Below are 19,661 nucleotides of genomic sequence, written 5' to 3' on the forward strand. Positions count from 1 at the left end.
GTTTTCATTTTATCAAATTTAATCCTTTAATAAAAAAAACTATACAAAAGAATTCAGGAAAATTGGGTACATTGTATGCATGCATTGATTTGTTATGAAAAAAAGTTTTATTCACTTGATTTTTGTTATAAATTAAAGTCTTTTAAATAAAAAAGTTATCTTTTTGCATTAACTCAGTTTTCATTATTTCTTTATAGTTTTATTTTACTTAAAACAAAAGTATATTTTCAGAGTGATTGAATGACACAAATTCTAACCCATAAGAAGGTCTTTGAGTGAAAATTCAAGAATGTTTCTGTTCATAATGCTAAAAAATTTTTGTATAATACAAAATTAGAGTTGAATGACGTCTTGAGATGTTGTTCTCTGAAAAATGTGTTCTTTTCCAAAAATACAGCATTTATGACCATAAGAAATCCTTAAAGCGAGAAAATTGGCTCAACCTATGCATTTCATAATAATTCAAAGATTTATAAATTTTGACAAAACAACTTTTTTTAGGGGACTCTCGTAAAACCATTATTCACTTTCTGTACAAAGCTCTATAATAAATCATTGTACTAAATGTTATGGGAATCTATTTTGTTCAAAACCACTAAAGAAATGCTTAAATATGGAGTAGATTTACCCTTGATATTGTTCGTAAAACTAGTCTATAATTGATATTTCAGTATATGATACATAGGTGTTTCATAAAACGTATTTTAATTCTGGAAATTCCATTAGTCATTAGGTTGGTTTATAATAAATTTAATACTTTTATGAAGTACAAAACCTTTCTTATTTATCATAATGTAATAGTATAGAATTCATTGGAAAAGTGATGAAACAATCCTGATTTAGACTGTTCTGAAATCTTAGCATAAATTTATAAATGAATTATTGTTTCATATGATAATCTAGAAGTTTCCAGATATTGCGTATGAATTTGATGATTGGGGAGCTGTAGGCAGCTACATCTCTAGTTTGTGTAATCTCTTATATTTTAAATAAAAACTCAGAAAATATTTTTAAAATAATAATCAACTAACAAATCTAAACAGACTAAATTTTTGTGTGTTTATGAAAAATCTGATAGCCCATTTTTGAGACCATTATACAATTATATTTTGTGCTAGTGAAATTCGCCTTCACATAATGTTTAATTGAATGTAGTAGTCGATAAATAATAAAAAAAAATTGTTAGTCTTTCTTTTTCTGTTTAGGCTCTGGAACCACTGTAAGGTATTTCTTCAGAGGATGAATGACGATGATACGTAAGAATGTAAATGAAGTGTAGTCTTGTAGAGTGTCAGGTTGACCATTCCTGAGATTTGTGGTTAATTGAAACTCTACCACCAAAGAACACCAGTATTCATGATCTAGTATTCTAATTCGTATAAAAGTAACTGCCTTTACTAGAATAGTAAAGTAATTATGCTATCTATAAAATAACTTTTTCATGTATCTTTCATCCAACTCATCTTGCTATTTAATATACGCATGCAGCATATTTGAGATTATGCATACATTATAAATGATAGATGATCAGATCTAATTTAATCTGATCATCTAAAGCTCAAGGATAAGTCTCTGGAGCATAATCAAACAGACTCTTGCTCAATAAATAAAAGACATCTTTATTTGTGAAGTTGCTGCACCTTTGATTTAAACATCAGATAAAAATATACAAGGAGTATCATTAACAAACTACAAGAAATTTGGTGGATTAAATTATGGAGTTTTGGGTCCAGAAACTTGTTTGTATAGGTGCTTTCGGGAAGGTTTCACATTGTTTAAAAGAACGTTTGAAGTCTGCAAGAATTCCTCCTTGGCTATATCTCTCAATAAAGATAGTCCTAATTTTCGACAAGTTCACCTGTTTTTAGGACTTTATCTTTGATTACGAAATATATTACATAACATCTTGATCGGTCGACTTAATCAACCTTTTAAGTCATAATTTTTTTGGTTAAGACGTTACACCTTAAACAGATCCAAGATGCTGTTTGGTCTTTTCATAGAGACATCTGTGGAGATTCAAAGTAAAATGCGCTGGAGCATTGTGTTGCTGAAACGTAACGAAGTCAGTTTTGGAAGCAACCATTTGTCGATCATTCTCAAATAACTATATTGGTTAATTGCACCATCAAGAAAATAAGAACAGAGGAGATGTTCAGCTGTCATTCCAGCCGATATCATAACATCAGGTGGATGATGTTCAATTTCTTCAAAAAGGGAGGATTGTCTTTCACCCAGAAAAAACATTTCGGTTAGGTGTGCTTTGTTAAATCACACACTCATCTGAGAACATGATGTTCTTTTTATCGTTTCCTCTCGGAAAGCGTTAATAAGCGTTATTGTAATAAGCAATAACTGACATGCATAGACACTTCGATCAAGGTCAACAACTCATTGTCAGTTAATCATTAACTGTGGCTGAACGAAAACATTTAACTTTCAAGTCCTTCTGCATTTGGTCTTGCATTGTAGATCTTGGAATGTTTAACTCTGCAAAACGTTCGTGCGTTGATTTCATCGGCGATTGTTGAATCGATACCTCCAGAGCAGCACATGTCTCAGCTCGAGTGCTCGACCTCCCACTGCTTGGCGCACCAAGAACATCCCGTTACAAAAGCCTTCTTCTCTCATGTAAGTAACGTTTGTCGTGATTATGACAATTTTCCAAAACGCACAAAAAAGTCATTCATATTGTTCTCCAATGTTTTACCAATGTGTGGACGTTCGTGGACTGGCAAACAAGTAAACAAATGCTCTTGGACAGTGATCACACTCGTATCTGCCATCGTTCCACACTCGACTACGACTAAGGTCATCATCCCACCTCTTACTTTCTTTTCCTGTTTAGCCTCCGGGAATTACCGTTCAGATGTTACTTCAGAGGATGAATTAGGATGATATGTATGAATGAAGTGTAAAATGAAGTGTAGTCTTGTACAGTCTCAGGTCTACCATTTCTGAGATGTGTGGTTAATTGAAACCCAATCATCAAAAAACACCGGTATCCACAATCTAGTATTCATATCCGTATAAAAGTAACTGCCTTTACTAGGATTTGAACGCTGGAACTCTCGACTTCCAAATCAGCTGATTTGGTAAGATGCGTTCACCAGTAGACCAACCCGGTGGGTTAAAGGTCATCCCATCTCAAATGAACACTCCGGACGATTTCCACCACGACTTATCCTCCCTACCTTTTTCAGCAGCAATGAGCGATATCAGCGGTGGGTATTCACATCAGTAGAGTTCAATAAGCTAGATTTATTACAGCGTAAAGGTATTTCCCACCCACCCGTACTAGTAGACGAATTTATGAAGACTTTCTCCACACATCACAAATTCGTAAAGAGCACCCGTTTATGAATAGCCGTGAAGTAAATAATAATCATACTCAAATACATTTCTAACTTAAAAATAATTTATTTGATTTTCACGCATTTTAATTAAGTTATATAAATTTTTATTATTTTTTGAAAAATATTATTAGTAGATATTAAATGGTGTTTAATATAAATGACTACAAAATAATGAAGTAGTCATTCTAATTTAGTAATTTGCGAAAAAAAAAAAATATATATTTATTAAGTTGTCTAAACTTAGAAGTATTTGTAACAAAATAAAATATTATTTGTAGCATAATTCTTTTTTTATTTAAATTTACAATTCCCTGCTAAAATTGGTTACAAGCTAAATAGTATGTGAAATACAGCACTGATTAAATATTGTGTCAAACATGATTCTTTTTTTGTTTGCCCTAAAAGGGCTACTATGAATGTATTTCAACCCAGATACAAGCTACAACAAAAATAGTAACAATCCTTTATATTTATAGATAAGAAGTATTTCCTATAAAATAAACGCAGATTTGCACGTTTTTTTTTTTTTTTTAAAAAGACGATTAGTTGCGAGATTAAACGTTATTTTAGATAACAGTTGTTAATTTCAGATATAATTCGATTCATAAGTGATTGTGCATATATATGCGTGTACTTATATATACTGTATCTATACAAAACGTTTAAATTTATTTGCATATTATATGCTTTACTTTTTCTTTTTTTTGGATGATACTCTTTACTTATAGGAAATTGAAAATAACTTCGTTAACTCTGAGTATTAGAAAAATTATGAATGGCGCGACTTTGTACAAGTACAATTTCAATTAACGGTTAAAGTGGTTGATTTATGAAGTATATCTGTTTGTTCATTCTTGGTATATTTTCCTCTAATCTTCACTATATTGATAAAATAGAAAAATATTGTAAAAATAAATAAAAACAAAATACAAAAAAAAATATTATTAAATTAATAAATATTACTCTTAGTGGTATTTTGTATTGTATATGTGAACATTTCTTTTTACATAGAATCTTACTTTTAACATACTTATGCTTAAATAGAAAAAATGTATGTAATTAAAATATGAAAATTTAAAATATTAAGACAGATTTTTATATTTCATTAAATAAAATGAAAAAGGGAAAGCTGTAATTCAAAATTTGTTAGGTATTTTTTTCTGGAATAAGGGATTCTCACAACTTTAAATTTAGGTTATCTAATACTATATTGCATATTAAATTAATAAAAAAAAAATTTATAAAAAAATAATAAACTGAAATAAAATAAAATAAAAAACAAAACATAAAATAAAAATAAAATAATAAAAAAGTTGTTTAAACATAAACAACTTTTATTACATATTTCCTACATAAAACGTAATTTAAAATCTCATCAATCTAAACTACACTTACTTTTAGTTCCTTGTACGAAGTAAAGGAAGTATTGTGATCGCGAAAAATTTCAGTTTTCTGATTTCAACGGCAATATCCATTTTGACCATCCCTGAATCCATTTTGAGTAGTTTCGACGTTTTGACGTCTGTGTGTATGTATGTACGTGCGTTTGTATCTCGCATAACTAAAAAACGACTAGCCGTAGGAGGCTAGTTTCGTTGAAACTTTTTCAAATAATAAAATTCTAATATTAAAACTAATCACTAATCTATTGTTTATATTAGAGTTTAAAAAAAAATTATCTTAATACAATTTTTTAATTTATTTCTGTATAAATTTATGAACAAATATTTTCTGTTTATATTTAAAGGTTTTAAGACTAATTTTAATTTTTTTATTTAATTACTTGAAGGAATTAGCTGTTACTTTATATAAGAAGATGTTTTTAAAATTATGAAATGAAAATATTATTTCTATAAAATTAAATATTAACAGAGTGATACCGGAGGAAAGTTTAATAATAAAAGTTGATTTTTTTGTTTGTCACATAGAATTTATTTTAATAATAAAATTACACATTTATTAGTCTTTTTTTCACCGAATTTTCCTGTTTTACCTTGGATATTATGAAAATTACCAAACATACAGTTCTGGGACCCTTTTAATTGATTTTTCAGGTCAGAAAACATAAGAAACCAAACATTTTACCCTTTATATAACTCCTTAAAAATTTTGGTTTGACTTGTTTTCACCGGAGGACTGAAATCCGGGCGAAATTTTTTGCTAGTCATAACTCGATAACAAACCATTTTCAGACATATTTTTGTTCAACATTTTTTCCTTATTTTGACCTCTAGAACCTTGCATTTTAACTAAAGAATATTTTAATTTATAACTTAAAAACAAAAATAACAGTAATCGCCAATAAACATAACAAGACTGATAAACAAATTGGTAGTACAATTTGTTATTACAAATGGTAATATAAGCATTTCTGACTGTGATAATTACAATAATAGTTTATTTTTTAAATGGTACTATACAGATGATAGTAATTACCATTGTTTCTTTACTGCATATATTAAAGAAGGAAAAAAATTGAATCTTTTTCGGAATTCTGTCCCTCAAAAAAATACTTGATTTTTTAACCAATCGGCCAAAAATCTATGTATTTTTAATATCCAGTAAGAATTAGGTGAGAATATCCATTTTACAAAATAAAAATTCAAAATTGGTATGTTTTCTTTTCTCCCCCCCCCCCCCAAAGTTGGCAGGTTTTTACCTCAAGAAAACTGAAAATAGTAAGAAATATTGATATTAACAATAACCAGTTTGGAGGAATAACTCAATAACCAGATACAACCATTTATATTACCATTCTTATAACCATTTATAATTTCATAAATAAAATCTAACGAAACTTAACCTCCACTCGCTCCGCTCGCTAACTTTACTAATTAACAATAATGTTTTGAATATTTAAATAATAAATTCAGTAATTATTTATTATTTAAATAATCAAAGCATTACTGTTAGTCGAGGTTAGCGATCGAAGCGAGCGTAGGTTAAGTTTGATTGATTATATTTATAATTTATATCTATAATTATAAGCAATAATGCTTACATTTTTAATATATAATATATGTTAGTATGGAGAATGTTTAAAATGACCGCTATAAGACAGCATGTTAGTGTGTTATAGGATTATTTCTCCATCCTGGTGATTGTTAATATAAATATTTCCTGTTATTTTGAAACATGCGTAAACATGCATTCCCACCTAATTCTAATTGAATATTAAAAATACATCGATTTTTGGCCCATTGGTTAAAAAATTAATTTCTTTTTTTTGGGGGGGAGAATTCCGAAAAAGATCCAAAAAATTTCATTATGCATAATATTTATTTAAAAAAAAAAATGGTTTACAAATTAAATACTTAAAAGTAATTTTTAATAAAAAAACGAAATATTTAGTGTAATAGAAGATGTGAAAATTTACAGACTACCAACAAAAGTTTCTATTAATTTTTCTAACCAATAACCATAAAAAATACAAGACTAGGAAAGTAAAAATACATTTGTATAGATAAATAAAATAAACATAAAAATATTACATAAACCTAACTTTAAAAATACCCTAAATAGAAAAAAGACAATACTTTTGAAATCTTTAAATTTTGATTTACCAAATTCGGCAACATAACAAAAATAACTTACCAACTAACCTTTAATTTGGCGTCGATTAAAAAAAAAAAACTGGTAAAGTTTACCTGACTTTCCCGAATACGCCCGTCAAGTTATGATTACCAAAATAAGATTTAAGCATCAAAATTCCCAAATTTCGAATAAAAAATGTTTGATTTTTGGGGCTTTCTACTCTGTGGGAAAAATTTAGGAAAATTTAGTTTATATAGAAGTGATCCCTAACATAGTTTAAACTTTATCAAAGTTTAAACTTAATCAAAGAAACGAAAAAATGCTTCTCAAATAGAGTGCCAAAGCTACTTTAATTTTAACAGGCCTTTAAATGATGAAGAAAAAAATTTTAATAACAAAAATTAAAAGAGTTAGAGCCAAAAAACAAAATATTATTACATTTTTGTACTGGTGTGGAGTTAATGTTAAAAAATCTCTAAAAATACTCATTTATAGGTTAAGCTTACAATTTACCTAAGTAATTTATTTTCTAAATTTAAATCTCCTTCGGTAAGAAAAAAAACTTTTCAAAAAATATTTTCTGTATTTTAAGTCCGGAGTCTATAATTTAAACAAACTGTAGATATTTCTTGTTACCTTGATCTCTTGCTAAGAAGTAATTATACATTTCAAAATTCTTTTGAAAAATATTTAGACAGAAGAATGATAGACCAAAAAAGCATAAACCATATCACAATTTTAAGAGGTGGAGGTTGATATTTGAAAAGGTATTTGGTCTAGATGAACTAGTTGGACTCTAAAACATAAAGATTTGCAAAATACCTGATACTCCATTTTTGACATAATCACCATACTTTCCCCTTTAATACAGCCTATTCTAGACTAATCTGCTAAACAGGAGGGATCTTCATAAAAGGATGTATTTAATCCATTTGAACATGAATTAAATGAAAAACAAAATACTTAGAGTTGGTGTTTATTTATCGAATCTATCATATAAAACAGTTTTTTTACATGACTAATAAATTTCAATATGTGTATCATTAGTCCGCAAATATCCAATCGATACTTAGTTTCTGCCCACAGCCTTTCTTTTTCTGTTTAGTCTCCGAAGTAACCGAAAAGTATTACTTCAGACGATGAATGAAATTGATATATATGAATGTCAATGAAGTGTTCTCTTGTACAGTCTCAGGTCGACCATTCCTGAGATATGTAGTTAATTGAAACCCACCACCAAAGAACACCGTACCCACGATATAGTATTCAAATCCGTATAAAAGTTATTTACCTTTACTAGGGTTTGAACCTTAGAACTCTCGACTTCGAAATCAGCTGATTTGCGATGACCAGTTAACCACTAGACGATCCCGGTGGGCTTCTGCCCATACCCGATTTAACATATCTTCTTTTACGGATACAATTGCTTCATTAATCCTTTCTTTTGACACAGGACGTCTATTTTTCAATCTATACTCTAAAACTTTGTGAATTGTTGTTTTCGGAATATCTAACTCAAGACTTCCACGAGAGATGGATTTGTTAGGGCTTCTGATCGCAGATTGTTTAATTTGTTCAATATTTCGTTTGATACTTGTGGTTTGCCGGTTAATTTTACCTTGAGAATAGATCCAGTTTCTTCGAACTGTTTGAACCAACGACGTATATTATTTTCATGCGGCGGCTCTTTTCCATATTCACGTCGAAATGCACGTTGAACTAAAATTACAGGCTTTAATTCAACCTGTCACAAAACACACTTAGGTTTTTCTTGAACAGTGAACGTAGTAACGAGCTAAACACACCTCAGCAACAGTACAAAAACTGGTGTGGTGCTTCGAACTGCTGTTGAACAAACTTTTGGGTTGGAGGCTATCAGGGCTACCAACATAACTTCTCAAAATTTCCCTAATGCCTTGATATTTTTTTCTTGTTTAGCTTCCGGGAATCACCCTCAGGTATAAACTTCAGAGGATGTGAGGAGGATATGCATGAGTGTAAGTGAAGTTTAGTCTTGTACAGTCTAAGGTCGACCATTTCTGAGATGCGTGAGTAATTGAAACCCAACCATAAAGAACACCGGTATCCACGATCTATTCAAATCCGTATAAAAGTAACTACCTTTATTAGGATTTGAATGTTGGTACTCTCAACTTCGAAATCACTGATTTGCGAAGACTCGTTCACCACTAGACCAACCTGAAGGGTTAATGCCTTGATCCGAATTACAGAAACTCTACTCCATTCTTTTATGATTAGTTGAGCAACTAATAGAGCACATATTGAAATTTTTTAGTTACGTGAAAAACTGTTTGAGAAGACAAATTGATAAATAAACAACATCAATAGTAAGTATTTTTGTTTTCATTTAATCCATGTTCTAAACCCCACCATTCTTTTATAAAGTCCCTATTCGCCGGGCAAGTAAACATATAAAATTTAAACAAAAATTTAAGAAATATTTGTTTTCAGGATATTTTTTTAAGTCGGTTTAATTTTGTTAAAATAATATTTTAATTAAAATGTTTACTTTCCCGATTATGTAGTTACACGAAATTCCGGAAAGTAAACCTTTCCCTTATGTAATATAAAATATATTATGTACACTATAAAAGTTAAAAGTATGCTAATCAGATCAATTTTTGCATCTCGTTGTTTTGGGAGATCTTGTAGTATCATGACCTCCTCTAACCAAAAAACATAATTTTAGCACTGAGAAATTCCAGAAGGATGTATGTGCATAAGTAAATATGTATACTGGCCTGGTTGGACAAGAATTGGATGAACAGATTTGAATGAAATTTTGTACAACGATTTTTTACGTACGAGTCATTAATACCGTATAATTTCGGTCACATTTGGTCAAGGGGCAAGAAAAGAAGATATAGATCTCATAAGTGTAATATCTCAGAACTTTACTCAAAGGATAGGTAAACTTTTAATGCCCCTTGGAAAGCTAAGATACTTTCTGATTATGTTTAGTCTTATTCAAATCCCCGTAATGGAATAAGGGGCAAAACACTCTTCTGTACTTTTTCTGGACTTACACTTTCTTGTACTAATAGATGATTGCATTGCATTAATATGTCGCTGGTTATGTATTTGGTTAATTTCATTCAAGAGTAGGAGGAAAATAATAAGCCTAATTTTTTTCATCAGTTACGACTGCTGGCTTTTTTTTTAAAGTAAATAGACCTGTAATAAAAACAAAGGAGAGAAATCTTCATTTTGATAAAAATTTGAAATGAAATGAAAACAAAAAAATAACAAAGTTACATATATACTATTACAAAGAATATGATAAGTTTTTCTGTAAGTGAAGTGATGTATATATATATATTTTACCCTAAATGTTCCATCTAATTTTCTATGTAAGAATACACATATATTCTTACTCTTCTTTGTATTCTTAGCTCAATATTTCTTATCATTGCATTATAACAATCAAATTGTAAGAAACGTTGGCCCCAAAATATTGAAAAAATATCTTCAAATTGTCTGCTTAAATAATACATACTTTCCTTTAAAAACTTTTTTCACTTAATTTATCTGAAAAAGTTTAATGTTTAAAAATTTTACGGTAATATTATCATTAGAAAGTTAAGAAAAAACTAAAATAATGACATAAAACTTAATGACATAAATACTTTATAAACATATTTTATAAACATTTATAAATACGTAAATAATTAATTTCATTCATATTTACTTAATTTCCGTGTAAATAAATTTCTTAATAACAATTATTTAGAAATCTCTGACGAATGAAAAGAGGATAAATAAATATAATAATACAAAAACGTATGAAAAATAACGAATAGATAAAGAAAATGAGAAAAAAATTATATAATAAAAATATATATAAAAATTTAATTATTGATGGTGATAATAATAATAATACTTAATAATATAATTATTAATGAAATTATATAAATTAAAATATTGCATACTTGCAGCTTTATATCTAGCAGTTATTGCAATAAATATATCATTTATTGATTTTTGTTTTTTTTTTTGACCCCGTTGGATACTTTCACAGAAATCTCTGTTGCATCATACCATAATTTTTATTTTTAATATAGTAAATTCATAACGTAATTTTTTAAAATTAAAATTATTATTTCCCTAAGCCAGTCGTGTTCAAATTTTACTTGTTTATTAATTTCTTTTTCACAAAAAAATCTGATGGGCACCTCCAGGGCTTCCTCCAACACCTATTAAATTACAAATACACTTTTTTTTTTTAAATGAAAAGTACATCAAATTTTATTTCATTAATAACTTCTGATATTTTTTTAATATTTATTTTTGTTATTGTTGTTATTGGATTATTATTTATCGTACAAATTTTTTACAATCAGAGGTTAATGATTATTAATAAAACAATATATTTAAATTAAAAAAAAGTTAAGAATAAAGGAGATGAAGTCTGATTTGAACCGATATGGCCTTCCCCTTCTAAGATCCAAATATTTCATTAATTAAAATTTCATTTGGCTTTTAATTAATTAAAATTTCATAATTCTGTAACCAATGAAAATAAGTAACACTTATGATATATCGTTGAAAAGCTCTCAGTGAAGGCTTAATACTGCAGTTAAGAAAAAGCACAATATCCAATTGTTTTGGATTTTGAGCTTTTTTGGACACTTTTGGTTCAGTCGTAGAGTTAGCGATCGCACGCAGGAGAAGGCTACGAAAACTTGGTTCCTTGAATCCGACTGAGAAGAGAGAGGCGAGTTCGGTGATCACGGAGGATTTGATGAGGGCATGACAAGAAAGATGGGACGGATGTGAGAAGGGCAGGTGGACCTATAGAGTAATAAAGGAGTGGAAGATGATCCAGAAGAACCCATGGCTCGCTGGATTTTAATTTAACTCAGTTACTGGCGGGCCATGAGAGATTTAGAGAATATCTATTCCGTTTTGGGTTGGATTACTCGGATGGATGCCCCGACTGTGAGGTTGAGGAGTCAGCGTTCCTTGTGTTCTTTTGTTTTCCTTGTTTTAACACAGAATGAGAGGAGTTGATGGATGCCATTGGAAGAGATGTAATGTTTGAACCAGAGGAACTAATGGGGATTATGATGTATGGTGAAGAATATTGGTCTGCCGTTTCCTGATTTGCAAGAGCGGTAATGATAAAATTACGCATTATCAAGGAAAATCGTAGGCTAAGAAGGGGTCTTCGGAGGGTGCGGAGGCGTTCAGGCGCGCGGATGAGAGCCCAGGAGGTTCCCCGTACGTGTGGGGGTTGCCTGGGTGAGATGAGACCTGGGTACTGCGCTCCAGCGTCCGATGTTGACCCGTGAAATAGGTATGCTGTAGTGTTCGATTGCCTGTGAGGTGTTTGTTTATATGATTGGATGTGACTGCTTGATATGATGTGATGTGTGGATTTTGCGGTATGAGGTATGTATTCTGGAGTGATGATTGGATGTTGCGGAGTGTGTGGTGTGATTTTAGTCCAATGTGAAGTACCTTGTGGGTGTGTGAGGTCGGTGTCTGTTGACTGTAGTTTCTAAATGTGTGTGAGGGCGTATTCCCCCTTCCTGAAGTAATGCACACCAGCTGTACCAGGAAGGGTGTGTAGCCGCAGGGGTGGAGGTTTAATCGGTAGTGCGCAGGAACACATACGCATTTAATAACCTCTTGCAGAACCTGTTAGCGAGCCCGACACTGCCACTGCCTAGGCGCCCGTAAATGGGGTTCCTTCATCTCTTAAAAAAAAAGAAGAAAGTTGATTGCAATCAAAAAGGGAGGTGCACAACTAGATGCTACAATACTCCTAAATCCAAAATTTCAAAATCCTACGGCTAGTCGTTTTTGAGTTATGCGAGATACATACGTACGTACAGACGTCACGCTGAAACTAGTCAAAATGGATTCAGGGATGGTCAAAATATGGATATTTCCGTTGAAATCTGAAAACCGAAATTTTTCGCGATCACAATACTTCCTTTACTTCGTACAAGAAGTAAAAATATAATTACTGAAATCACTTGTTCACTTTTACTTAACTTTTATCCTCAAGTGAGTGTAAAAAATCTGATGTAGAAAAGCCACAATTCAGATTTGCTGTTCTGAAAGTACTGATCTCCCTGGCGCGTGGCAGAGTGGTAGCGTCTCGACCTTTTATCCAGAGGTTCTGGGTTCGAATCCCAGTCAGGTATCCCGGTATTTTTCATACGCTACAAAATTTCCATTTCTAATTTCCTTGTACAATCTTCGAAGCTTATGTGGTGAATTAATCATAAAAAAAAAGATTCCCTTTACAATCAATCCCTATGATGAATTAAATGAAAGTGTTACTTGTAAATCTGGATATCAGCTATAGTTTGGTTGTTGTTTGCTATGCTGGTACACAGCGACATCGTATACTACTGAGCCAAATTTATAGCCGACTCAGCGAACTCAATGGAGAATGCAATGCAGAAACTATTTCACTTACTTTCTCTAGTAAGTCTTGAAACAAAATGTTGTTTTAAAGCTCCTAAGGGATATCAGCTCCTTCCGTAGATATCACCTACATTCGACACGGTTATCCCACTTAAACATAACGTAAATCTACATATTTTATGAGTGTCATTCTTTTATCTGGTATAAATTCCACCGAATACCTAGGACCCGCCTGAATGAATTATAAACAGCTTTTATAAAAAAAAATAATAATAATGATAAATATATATTCTGTCTTACCAGCGGAAAAGCGCAGAAAGGGAAATGATAATATAATAATATTTATGAAAAGCTATAAATTTCAATAAAAATCTTTAACAAAATTTCACTGTTAATTTGTTAATTCTCTCCGGTAATTAATATTTAAAGTATGTTCGATTAAAACTACCCCTGATCCTTTTTTTTATGAATGAGTTTTTCTAATGTATGAAAAATCTAACCTGATCTATATTTGTAACACAGAACGTTTCGGATGAAAGGCAGAGACGCTACCAGTCCTCAACGGAGATCGGCAGGGTATGCAATTATTATTTCTTCCAAATAAAAACTAGCACAAAGTTTAGCGATATACGCTAATTTCGTTCAGAGAAAATTCCATTCAAATAGTTTTGAATGGAATATATTAATTTAGTAACAAGAGTTAACCAATTCGATATCAGTGTATCAGAGGAATACTAAAAATAGTGCATATATAATGTTTATTATATATTTAACTACTTTTTTTATTTTTAAATTATAATACAAATAAGGAAAAGAAACAAGGAAAGTGTTAAATATTAAAAAAAGTTTCTTAATTCATTGAAGTATTATTATCTGTCTAATTTGGGTGTTTTTTTATACATTTTGTATAATGATGGGTGTTCTTTTATACATTTTTATGATTTTTGTAAAATACAAAAATATGAAATAATGAAGTTAATTTCACTACTTAATTATTACGTTATATTTTTGAAGTTGAATTTGAAATTTACGCTTTACAACTCTGATGTGGACACTACATGACTTCCTTGTACGCCTATTAAATTACATATACACATTAACGCTACACTTCATTTAAACTTATTTCACTTGAAAGCGAGATACGATCCTCCAATTCTTTAATAAAAGTGGACAATAACACAATTGCTAAGATATCAGTTTTTATTAACATCAAATATTTATACAATTATTAATTCAATAATTTTACCTGAAATATTAGGTTATAGTATAAGTCCCTTTATTACTCTTTAAATAAATGTAAGTCTTATATTTATCTAATACTATTTTTTTTTTAATTTTAATGATGTAACCGTCAACAAAATGAAAACAAAAATTAAACAGCAGAAGGGCACTAAATTTTATAGCGATATTTATTATCAAGTAGACTAAAACAAATGCATAAATAATAACAATACGATTCTAAATTATAATTTTCAATTAATAATCAATTAATTTTCAATTAAATAATCAGATGTTTCACCAAATCTGATGTGGACACCACATGACTTCCTTATACGCCTATTAAATAACATAACACATTTTTAAAATACATAATTCTATTTCACTAATAACTTCAGATATTTTCTTTTTATTGATATTACTGAATTTTATTTATTGTAAAAATTTTTACAATCAGAGGTTAATAATTATTAATAAATCAGAGAATTTAAATTAAAAACAAAAGTCGGAAATGAAGTTGGATTCGAACCGATGTGACTTCCCCTTGTAAGTTCCAAATATTTAATTAATTAAAATTTAATTTGGCTATAACTCTGAAACTAATGAAACTAAGTACCATTTCTGATATATCGTTGAAAAGCTCTCGATGAGGTCTTATTACTGCAGTTAAGAAAAGATCCAATTTTTTGGATTTTGGGATTTTTTGGACACTTTTGGTCCAGTCGATTGCAATCAAAAGGGGAAGTGCACAACTAGATGTTACAACAGTCCTAAAACTAAATTTCAACATTCTACGGCAAATCGTTTTTGAGTTAAGCAAGATACATACGTTAGTACAGATGTCACGCCGAAACTAATCAAAATGGATATTTCCATTGAATTCTGAAAACCGAAATTTTTCGCGATCACAATACTTCCTTTACTTCGTACAAGGAAGTAAAAATCGATTTACTGAAATTTGTTTTCACTAAACTAGAATGATCGTTTTTCGACCTGTTCAACTTACTCAACGTTACGTCTATATAAATTATATGCGCAACGTTTACACCCGAATGAATCGTGTAAAAATGTTTAAAAATATTCTCTATTAACGATAAAATATTTAATAAACTTATATTTCTCATTATTCACTAAATTTTAATGTTTTTAGACCAAATTTTTTTAAATAGTTTTTCTTTACATTAGAAGGTTATATTTGACAAACGAGTGATAATTTATAATTAACATTATTTTAATTTATAATTTATGCCTAAATAAAATAAAAACTAAAAAAACAAAGCATTTTATTATCGGTCATTATGAAGCTGTTCTACAAATAATAACTAAAATAAAAATAAATAATTATAACAATGTTAAATTTTACTACTGACCGATGACGGTGGACCTTCGCTAGTTGCTGTTGGAAGAATTACTAAATGAAAAAGCATACGACTGGCAACTTACTCATGTATATATAGTACGTACATGTTAGTGTAAATGCTACGATCAGTAATCAGATTCATACTAGTAACCGGGCTGGTGCGATTACTTGAACTGAAACATTTTATTATGCTTATCGTTTATTACTACTACATATTTTACGTTCTTAAATTATGCGAGTTATTAGTCTATGTCTCACACCAGAAATTGTACAATTAATATTATTCATATATCTTTTACGTATGTCGTCTTATTCTTTTAACGTTTTTAAATTTTTTCTTTTTAAACTTCTTATTAAATATAAGTTCTCAACAATGAAAAGGTAAAAATTTATACACGTTTTACGAAGTAATTTAATAATAATGGAGATTAATTAAATTATTTTTATTTTATTTTTTTATCAACATTCAATGAGTTTACGTTCTTCCAAGTATCGATTTCCGACGTATTATTATCAATACACAAATATAATTTACATTTCTTACTACTAAAAACAAAATAGAATTTTAAATAAATAAAAAAGCAGTTTCTTTTTATTTAAATTAAATTTGATTAAATAAAAACAAATTCAGAATTAACAAACGCTCAAAAACCGTAAAATGCATCAGCGTAGATGCTGAGGTATAAATAATATTTACAGAGTGTTTCGGGACGTATTTCCCGAACTTCAGGTACTGATTCAGGATACCAAAATGAGCAAAAAGGTTCATATCGATGTAAGTCATATTTTGCTTTGTTTTCATTCTAGACGCCATTTTTGATTTTCAACAAAAAATATTATTTCTCAGGAACGGATAAACCTACTTTAATTAAATTTGACAAATGTAAAACTCTAGTGTCTTGTTCTACAAAATAAAAAATTTTGAAAACGTCATCATCAAAAGTTTCAAAATGGCGGCCATCTTAATTTTTAATCTTCAATATCTTTGTAATTATTTATTTGATCAAATTTTTCACTTATTACAAAATTTATTATGTAATATAAATTATATATATATATATATATATATATATACGTATGTATATATATATATATATATATATATATATATACGTATGTATATATATATATATATATATATATATATATATATATACAAGGTGATTCAGTAGGAAAGAGAAATAATTTGGGACCGATTCTAGAGTTTAATAGATTCTACAATTAATAGATAACTGGCCTAACAACCAATTGCAGATGTCTCCAACCAAGTCCAAATGCATCTTACTCTCGGACAAGAGAAGAGTCAGGAGCATAAATATTGAGATAAGAGGTGAAAACATACGAGAAGTCAACAACGCAAAATACTTAGAAGTGTACTTAGACAGAAGCCTAAAATTCGGCCAACATATTAACATGGTCTGTCAAAAGGTTGCCCCAACATCCAAAGCCCCTAAGATTTAATAATCTATTATTATTATTAATTACCGGTGGTGCATCGCGATTATTAAATAATCGCGATTATTTAATAATCGCGGTGCACCAAAATTGGCAGTTACGCGGCTCATTACATCAGCACTGATGTCAATTATACTATACGCAGCCCCAGTCTGGGAAAGTGCTATGAACGTAAAACGTAACAAAAGCAAAATGAGAAGCGTACATAGAGTGGCCTTAATCCGAGTAGTTCTAGGCTACAGAACAATATCTTACGACGCATTATGTGTACTAGCTGAGATTCCTCCTATAGAGCTTCAAATAAAAGGCAGAAGAATGAGGGCGGAAGGCATGACAAAATCTAAGGTGGAAAACATGATTATTAACAGTTGGCAAACCGTTTGGTCCGCTTCTCAAGTGGGACAGTGGACACGAAGGCTAATCCCTGATCTGAAGGAGTGGACAAACAAATTAAAAGGTGTATTAAATTTCCATACGGCCCAACTCTTAACAGGACACGGGTCGTTTGGCAAGTATCTCTTTAGAATAGGGAAAAGGCAGACATCACAATGTTCAGATTGCCACGAGGAGGACGACGCGGAACACACTATTTTCAACTGTCGAAAATGGGAGGGTTTCAGATATGAAATCAGGAGTAATAATCTCACACCGGATAACCTTGTCAAATGGTTATTACAGGATAGCAGGAACTGGGACTGGTTCTCTAATTTCGCGAGCTCGATCCTCAGAATCAAGGAGGAAGAAGAGAGGCATCGTGGGGGACAGGCGTGACGATAGGGCAGAGAGGACAGTCCCATCCTGGAGGGCCGGCATGCTTAGGTATGTCGGTACCAGAGAAGGGGTGGGAACTCTTGGGGAGTCTAACAGGGGTCAAGTAAAGACCGAGTCCCGGCCGGTGGCGCCGGTTCCTGGGGGCGCTTCGACGCTTGCTGGGGCTGGTGCTATCGGTTTGAGGCAGGCATGGAAAGACCGAGACCCGGTCTTCCGCGGGCGGGGGGGAGACGGCATAGCCGGGTCTTCCTTGCGCGTGGAGGATTAGAGGGAGGCAATATGAAAAGATCCGGAACCGGGGGGGCTGACCTACCGGACATACTGCCGGTGGGTGGAAAGGCCCTCTTAGAGTCACAAGGACATGTCCCTGGGCCGCGTATACTTTAGTGGATGTCCGGCCCAGGGATGTAGGGAAAAAAAGAAAAAAACATATGTCCGAAAACCTTTGTTATCGAGTTAAGCTAAAAAGTTCACCTGGATTTCAGTTCCCCCGGTGAAATGAGGTCACACTGACTGTTTTAAGGTTTACTACTTCGCTAGCCATCAAAGCTCATCGCTTTTTCTTACCTAAATATACATCTTCCTGTTACTCAACGTAATAACCTCCCTTGCCAGTCTTCGCTCGTGAATTATTGCTTTAGTTTTGGTCAATATCAAAAAACGGGCACGAATCTTAGGAAAAAAATTTTTAATATTGTAAATAGCGTGAATCGAGATGCTGTAGTTTATACAGACGGCTCTAAACATGATAATTTTGTTGGTTGTGTTTTAGGGTTTAGTAATAGGATATACATATTTGGCCTTCTCAATATCGGCAGTATTTTCGTCGCGGAGCTGTTTGCGATTAACAAGGCCTTAACTATATTTAGCCTAACATACCGACACGTATTTGTCTATTCAGATTCCACGAGTGTCTTGCATGCTATTAGTGATATGTACTTAAAAAAAACCTGTTGTCTGTGACATACAGTCTATCATCTCTGAAAATACTCAACGTAGTACGCTGTAAGCATCTGCTGGATCCCCATCCATATTGAAATTTCAGCCAATGAGCGTGCGGAAAAAGAGGCTTGTTTGCAGCCTCCTTTCACTAATCGCGTTGTTTCGAATGAGCTTGCCTGTTTTCTGAAGAGTATGGTTCGTGATGAGTGGGATAGTGGATGGAATACTATCATCGATAACAAACTTCGTTTGGTTAAAGACACTGTATTATCCTGGAGCTCTTCGTTTATAAATAACTGTCGTGTGGAGAATATGGCACACTAGGTTCAGTCATTGATATCTGATCACTCAGACTGAGGCATCAGTTTGCGTTCGCTGCGACTGCCAACTGACGGTATGCCATATGTGATGTACCGTCAGTTGGTAGTCAGTATGGCACAATATGCTAGTAGTCTGTATCTATTATGCGGCTTTGCGTCAGAGATTTAAATTTGGGATCAATATCAGAGATAATTTAGGAACGATTTGACTATCATATCGAATTTCTTACGATTTCTTAAGGCCGTACATCTGGATTCAAAAATTTATTTAAAACTATATTACGTTTTTGCCTTTTTACGTACGGC

The 19,661-nt window shown here is 31.3% G+C and overlaps 1 protein-coding gene across 2 annotated transcripts in view; it reads right to left on the reverse strand.

Moving 5' to 3' along the window:
* Positions 1–16,032, reverse strand: part of LOC142320662 (cysteine-rich venom protein-like) — a 43,915-nt gene extending 27,883 nt beyond the window's left edge. For both annotated transcript variants that reach the window (XM_075358712.1, XM_075358711.1), the window contains exon 1: positions 15,878–16,032. The gene's annotated coding sequence lies outside the window, so the exon portion shown is untranslated. The remainder of the gene's footprint in view (positions 1–15,877) is intronic.
* Positions 16,033–19,661: the final 3,629 nt, after the last annotated feature.

Source organism: Lycorma delicatula, chromosome 2 (assembly GCF_047948215.1).
Source record: "Lycorma delicatula isolate Av1 chromosome 2, ASM4794821v1, whole genome shotgun sequence".
Lineage (NCBI taxonomy): Eukaryota > Metazoa > Arthropoda > Insecta > Hemiptera > Fulgoridae > Lycorma > Lycorma delicatula.